Consider the following 8,184-nt stretch of genomic DNA (forward strand, 5'->3'; position numbering starts at 1 on the left):
GGGTAACTGACGACCATTTTGCAAAACCGCAGTATTTCGCTAACATAACCTACATAAGTCTTTCTTCTTTTAGTTGGCTCAAGTTGAAAGTATCATTACCTATCGTCTAGGTTTGCATCTGCACTATTACAAGCAAGTAGGAGACTATGATAGTACCTCATCATAGTATTTCTTAAAACTATTCATCATTATAACCCAAGTGTTCCATAGTCCTTACTACGAGGACAGGGCTCATGTCAAGTGCTCACTATCCAGGAGCGATGGCGATTCGAATTGATTTCTAACCAGCTGGCGAATTTATTCCCCACACAAACCACACTCACTGATCAAGTGAGCTACAGGTCACCGTGTTGCACTATCCAGGACCAATTCGCGGGTTCGACAGGCACCGCCCGTACCCGAGGACCGTTCCGGCGACCGAGGTATCCAAGGTATACCAAGGTTGCGCGCCGCGCCCTCGTCGTTCTCCTCAACCATCACCAATACAGCGCGTACATCGGGCCGATTCCCGGCCCGGATAGTGCTCAGGCTTCGCGGTCGGAACGACTTATCCTTCCAGCTAAATGTGGGGCATGCGTTCAACATGACAAGAGGGCCGTCAACGATCGGTCCTTAATCGACACAGGCAGGGGCTCTATGGGCAACCCACCATAAGACCCTGCCCGGTCTCCAATTACAGTTCACACTTGGTTATTTCTTTCCCCAAGCAACCACTGCTTAATCAAGCAGGTATCCACCTATATCTCGCAGGTGACAGGACATCACGCGACTTCTACCGGACTAAGCAAGCTAAGCATAGACTCCGCGCCTATCTACATAGGACAAGGTAGATAAACGAGTAGGGATAACAAGGAGTACATATGCAGCAACGGTATCAGGCAACTCCTATCACTTAATATGCAATACAATAGAACAAGTATAACACTTTATATAAGTTAGCGAGAATAGGGAGACTTAGAATGCTCCGGGGCTTGCCTTTCTCAAAGGTGCTGGGTCGGTGATCCGGACACTCTTGCAATTCCTCTCCGGTTTCCTGTGCTTCCGGAGGTTCCTGCTCCTGTATCTCCTCGGGTTCCTCGGGTCCCACTTCGTTCTCCTGCGAGCCTGTATGATGCATATATGCTCATGAGTGGAGTGCTAGATGCCCGAGTGGATGCTTGTATGAGAAAGTACCAAAGGACCATGACATGATGCATGGATGATACACTTGGTCATGTTCATTACAATGTATGCAACATCATCCAAGAACAGGCACTTGGATTAAGCATCTATTGCATTCTCTTCTACAATTATTTTTCAAATGAAATCAGCAACCTACATGATGCTTCAAAGATACACCAAACCCAACTTAGTCCATTCAACTTACATACACAACCATTCATAATTTTCTTTATTCATTTCTAAGCCCATTAAAAATCACATGCAATTCTGTGCATCAATAAATTCCAGAAACATTACAGGAGACTACTAGTTAATCATAAAGTCTACTGTAAATTTTTCATAATTTTTGGTTACTTATTTTGAGCCACAAAAATCACAAGATTAATGGATAAGGCAAGTATAATCACCCTACTGTGATATAAGTGTCAAACAACAGATTTCATATTTTTACAATTTATCTAATATCATAAGAAACACCCACAAAATTTTCCAGATTTATTGCATGACAGATTTAATTATTAAAAATCATAAAGCACTGCCATGCAAGCATTTAAATTATCATAAATTCATTTATACACCAAATAATATGTAACAATATTTTCTCAGTGATTAAACACACATGCAGAGCCAGCAAAATAAGTTTTACATTTTTCTGAACCCTATTTTATTTACTATGCATTTTCCAAGTTTAGGAAAAACATGGATTAATTATATTCTTACAGGAAAGTTACTCAAACATGACATGCAATCATACTAGGCTATAGATCTGGAAATAAGGAACACACCAAAATTTATTTCACCATTTTTGGAGCTATATTCATCAAGATATGGATTTTTGAACATTTAAATCATTTCCTGGAAAAACTTTTAAAACGGAAAACCACCTAAAACACTAAACGCACCCGGATCCATTCCCTCGGAGTCACTGACAGGCGGGACACGCGAGTCAGAGGACCCCACCTGTCATCCACCGCGTGACCCCGCGGCCAAAGATCGGCCGGAATCTCGCCGCCGGTGAGGTTTCCGGCGACACCGTGAGCACCTACGGCTTCGCGCGAACGAGACGAGTCCAGCCGTACCCTCTTTGGCACCGGACGAGCACCGGAACTACCTCGCCGTCGTGAATGGCGGACGCGGCGGCGCTGCTCGCCGTGGTCCGGCCGTTTCACGGTGGTAGAGCGTGAGCTAGTGACGGGAAAAGGTGCGCGAGGTCAAGGCGGACCCAAAGCACCTACGAGCGCAAGCAGAGACAGAGAGGAGAGGGAGAACCGCGCGAGCCGAGAGGTCGCCGGAGCTCCGACTTACTCCGGTGAGCTCTAGCGGACACGCAGGGCTTACCGAGCGTGGAAGAGCGCAAGCACGCGACGCGGAAGGACGAGGCGGAGCCGGTGGTGGTCGCGAAGGGGAAGGAGAGGGCCGAAGCTGGCCGGGAGAGGAGCTCCGAGCCGTCGGCGGCTATGGCGTGCGGCGGAGCGGCGAGCGCTGCGCGAGAGCGAGCAGAGAGGCGAGAGCGAGCGGTGGAGGGCGCAAATGGGAGCGGGGGCTTCGGCGGGCGCGTCCAGGGGCTCCTGGTGGCCGACCAGGGCGTCTCCACGCCGTCGCATGCCCGCCACGCGGCGGCCAGGCTCTGCCGGCGCGCCACGGCGGCACGGCGAGGCCGTCCGCGCGCGCGGACGCGGGCGCGAGCGCGAGGAGGGGGAAGGGGAAGGCGCGGGCGGGCCAGCCCGGCTTCGGCCAGCAGGCTAGAAGCGAGGCCGCGGCCTGCTAGCGCCCCCTTTCCCTTTTCTATTTTTTTTTTTGAATTTCTTTTCTAAAATCCTCTTCCAAAAGCATTTTGACCATTTTCAAATCATTTTCACCATTTTCCCCCAAAAGCAAAGTGGTGCCAAACTAAAAGCTCTACAACTTTGCTTTAATAGGTAAGACCAAATTCTAAATAGAATTTGAATTACAAATTAAAACTTAGTTCTAGGTTTTTAAATAAAGTTATTTTGGATATTTTGTATAAATTCCATTTCTCAATTTCCATAGCTCCAAAATTGCACAAAAATGTTCTTAATTCTTCTTACACATAAACCAACCTAGTTTGAATATTTCACAATTTTTGAAGCAAGCACCACATTTTTAACATATTTAAAACTTATGAAATGATGCACATAAAATCATATCCTTAGAAGAATGACATGCTCATGATGCTTATGATTGATGAGAGTGCTTATGCATGACTTTGATGAGACTAAGTGCATGCTTAACACCTAGGGTGTTACATTGATCATCATTAATTAATAAAATCTTTTATTAAACCGGTTTAGATTTTGTTTAGAACATACTTATGAACAGTAACTCGCTAAACCTTGCTCCGATACCAGCTGTAACAGAACCGACCAAATTATAAGAGATTAAGCCTAACGGAGACCATTTGCATAGTCAACCCATCAGGCTTAAGCCCATATAATCCCGGTAGTCCATGAAATCTCGAAGGATTTCAAACCACACATCGCACAACAGCCAAGATCGTAATAAGTTTAGCGGTCGCCATCCACAAATACATCTAGATTACAACATTCATAAAATACATCGGAGTTCTTAAAATTATTACAAACCAAGTTCTTCAAGTAGCGGAAGCTTCATAGTTCGAAAATACAACACACACACTTAGTCTAATACAGTGCCATAGTTCGGTCGTTCCCACAAAAGCAAAAGAGGAGACGGAGTGACCATCGCCCTTGGTCTAGTCATCACCCATGGCTGGGTACAGACAGAGGATGCAATAACCATAGTACATTTGACCATCTGCAAAACAACATTGGAGTAGAACCCTGAGTACGAGAAGATACTCAGCTAGACTTACCCGTCATAAACTTTAAAATAACAACTCTTCAAGGATCATGAAGGCTATATAGTGGGGTAGCTAACAACCATTTTGCAAAACCACAGGATTTTACTATCATAACCTACATAAATCTTTCTTCTTTTAATTTGCTCAAGTTGAAAGTATCATTACCTATTATCTAGGTTTGCGCCTGCACTATTACAAGCAAGTATAGGGATATGATAGTACCTCATCATAGCATTCATAAACCATTTATCATTATAACCTAAGTGTTCCATAGTCCTTACTACGAGGACGAAGCTCATGTCAAGTGCTCACTATCCAGGAGCGATGGCGATTCGAATCGATTTCTAACCAGCTGGCGAGGTATTCCCCACACAAACCACACTCACTGATCAAGTGAGCTACAGATCACCGTATTACACTATCCAGGACTAAATCGCGGGTTCGGCAGGCACCGCCAGTACCCGAGGACCGTTCCAGCGACCAAGGTATCCAAGGTATACCAAGGTTGCGCGCCGCGCCCTCGTCGTTCTCCTCAACCATCACCAATACAGCGCATGGCGGCTCGATTCCCGGCCCGGATAGTGTTCAGGCTTCGCGGTCGGAACAACTTATCCTTCCAGCTAAGTGTGGGGCATGCGTTCAACATGACAAGAGGGCCGTCAACGATCAGTCCTTAATCGACACAGGCAGGGGCACTATGGTCAACCCACCATAAGACCCTGCCCGGTCTCCAATTCCATTCCACACTTGGTTATTCTTTTCCCAAAGCAACCACTACTTAATCAAGCAGGTATCCACCTATATCTCGCAGGTGACCGGAAATCACCCGACTTCTACTGGACTAAGCAAGCTAAGCATCGACTCCGTACCTATCTACATAGGACAAGGTAGATAAATGAGGGGTGATATCAAGGAGTACCAATGCATCAACGGTATCAACCAACTCCTATCACTTAGATGCAGTAATATAGAACAGGCATAACATATCCTGTAAGTTAGTGAGAATAGGGAGACTTAGAATGCTCCGGGGCTTGCCTTTCTCAAACGTGCTGAGTCGGTGACCCGGACACTCCTGTAGTTCCTCTACGGACTCCTGTGCTTCTGGAGTTTCCTGCTCCTGAATCTCCTCTGGCTCCTCGGGTCCCACCTCGTTCTCCTGCGAGCCTGTATGATGCATGTGTGCTCATGAGTGGAGTGCGAGATGCCCGAGTGGATGCTTGTATGAGAAAGTACCAAAGGGTCATGACATGATGCGTAGGCGATTTAATTGGTCATGCTCTTTACAAGGTAGTCAACATCCTCCAAGAGTAAGCAATTGGATTAAATATCTAGTGCATTCTCTTCTACAATTATTTTTCAAGTGTGACCAGCAACCCACAAGTTGCTTCAAAGATACACCAAACCCAAACTTATTCTATTTAACCTATACATAACAATTCATAATTTTCTTTATTCATTTCTAGGCCATCAAAAAAAATTGCATGCAGTTCTGTTCATCAATAAATCCCACAAAAATTACAGGGGACTACCAGTCAAGCATAAAGTCTACTGTAAATTTTTCATAATTTTTGGATACTTATTTTGAGCTACAAAAATCACAAGATTATTACATAAAGGCAATTACAATTACTCTACTGTGGTGTAAGTGTCAAACAGCAGATTTCATATTTTTACAATTTGTCTAATATCGTAAGAAACATCCACAAAAATTTCCAGATTAATTGCATGATCCAAATTTTTATTAAAAATCATAAACCACTGCCATGCAAGCATTTAAATCACTATAAATTCATTTATACACCAAATAATGTGTAGCAGTATTTTCCCAGTGAGTTAACATACATGCAGAGCCAACAAATCAAGTTTCACATTTTTCTGAACCATATATTAGTTACTATGCATTTTCCAACTTTAGCAAAAACATGGATTAAATATATTCAAACAGAAAAGTTACTTAAGCATGACATGCAATTACATCAAGCTGTAGATCTGAAAATATAGAGTACACCAGAATTTATTTCACAATTTTTGGAGCTATAATTCTCAAGATATGGATTTTAGAACATTTAAATCATTTTCTGGAAAAACCTTTAAAACGGAAAATGACTTAAAACGCTAAGCGCACCTAGATTCAAACCCTTGGAATCACTGACAGGTGGGACACGCGGGTCAGATGACCCCACTTGTCATCCACCCCGTGACTCCGCGGCCAAGGATCGGCCGAAATCTCGCCGCCGGTGAGGTTTCCGGCGACACCGGGAACACCTACGGCGTCGCGAGCACAAGACGAGTCCGACCGTGCCCTTTTTGGCACCGAACGAGCACCGGAACTACCTCGCCGTCGCGAATGGCGGACGCGGCGGCGCTGCTCGCCGTGGTCCGCCCGTTTCACGGCGGTAGAGCGTAAGCTAACGACGGGGAAAGGTGCGCAAGGCCAAGGCGAATCCAACGCAACTACGAACGCAAGCAGAGACAGAGAGGACAGGGAGAACCGCGCGAGCCGAGAGGTCGCCGGAGCTCCGACTCACTCCGGTGAGCTCTATCGGGCACGCGGGGCTCACCGAGCGCGGAAGAGCGCGAGCACGCGACGCGGGAGGACGAGGCGGAGCCGATGGTGGTCACGGAGTTGAAGAAGAGGGCCGGAGCTGGCCGGGAGAGGAGCTCCGAGCCGTCGGCGACTATGGCGTGCGGTGGAGCGGCGACTGCTGCGCGCGAGCGAGCGGAGGGGCGAGAGCGCAAGTGGAGGAGCGCAAATGGCAGCGGGGGCAGCGGCGGACGCGACCGGGGGCTTCTAGTGGCCGACCAGGGCGTCTCCACGCTGCCGCATGCCCGCCACGCGGCGGCCAGGCTCTGCCGGCGCGCCACGGCGGCACGGCGAGGCCGTCCGCGCGCGGACGCGGCGTGGGCGCTGGCGCTGGCGCGAGGAAGGGGAGAGCGCGGGCGGGCCGGGCCGGCTTCGGCCAGCGGGCCAGAAGTGAGGCCGCGGCCTGCTAGCGCCCCCTTTTCCCTTCTCTATTTTTTTTTTGAATTTCCTTTGTCCAAATCCTTTCTAAATTCATTTGGACCCAGTAAAAATCATTTTCACCTCTTGCTTCCAAAAACAAAGTTGTTCCAAAACAAAAACCCTACAACTTTGTTTTAATGAGCAAAACCAAACTCCCAACAGAATTTGAATTACAAATTAAAACTAGTTCTAGGTTTCCAAATAAATTCATTTTGGGGATTTTTGTATAAATTCCATTTCTCAAATTCTATAGCTCCAAAAATTGCACAAAAATATTCTTAATTCTTCTTACACATAAATCAACCTAGTTTGAATATTTCACATTTTTAGAAGCAAGCATCATATTTTTAGCATAATTAAAACATATGAAATAAAGCACATAAAATCATGTTTTGGGATGAATGACATGCTCATGATGCTATGCTTGATGAGAATGCTTATGAATGTTGTGATAGGGCTAAATGCATGCTTAACACCTAGGGTGTTACACAGGGGGTCTGGTTTTATAGTCCCTTCAAGTGAATATGGGTCGTTGGATCAAACCGACATTGATTGAACGGTTATCCTTGATCCTTTAGGTCGGTGGAGATTGATCCCGAAAGAGAGTCCTGATCCAACTCCAGGAGGGGGCGGGCGCCCAGGTCAACTGGGCGGGCGCCCAGTGCCTGGCCCTGTTCGGCCTCCGCTTCCTTCCCGTGGCTTCTGGAGTCTTCTAGATGTAAGATAATTGTGCGGCACGTTGATATCTCTATGTAATCCTGACGTGTGGGCCTTTCTTCCGTATTTCCTGATAACCCCCTGTAGAAATAGACAAACACCAAAACTCATGGAATTCTGTCAGATAAAACCCTAAGTCTGGATATTGATTTCATTTGGATCCTTTTCTTTGTTTATTTGATAATTAAATTTGATACTTAAGGACCGTCAACAGCGAGCTGGGGCATGGCCCCAGCGAGGTACCTGCAGAAAACAATGGCAAAGGTGGCTCAACCATCGAGTCAGTGGGAGACAAAGAAGAGAGGTCAAGGTGTGGGGTGCAGGTAGGTGTGGTGGTGGTGGAGAAGGGGAAGGCAGACTCATCGAACACCACATGGCGAGAGATGAGGATGTGACGAGAGGTAAGATCATAGTATCGGTACCCCTTGTGATTCGGGGAGTATCGAAGGAAGACACAGAGGGT

Source organism: Sorghum bicolor, chromosome 8, assembly GCF_000003195.3.
Source record: "Sorghum bicolor cultivar BTx623 chromosome 8, Sorghum_bicolor_NCBIv3, whole genome shotgun sequence".
NCBI lineage: Eukaryota > Viridiplantae > Streptophyta > Magnoliopsida > Poales > Poaceae > Sorghum > Sorghum bicolor.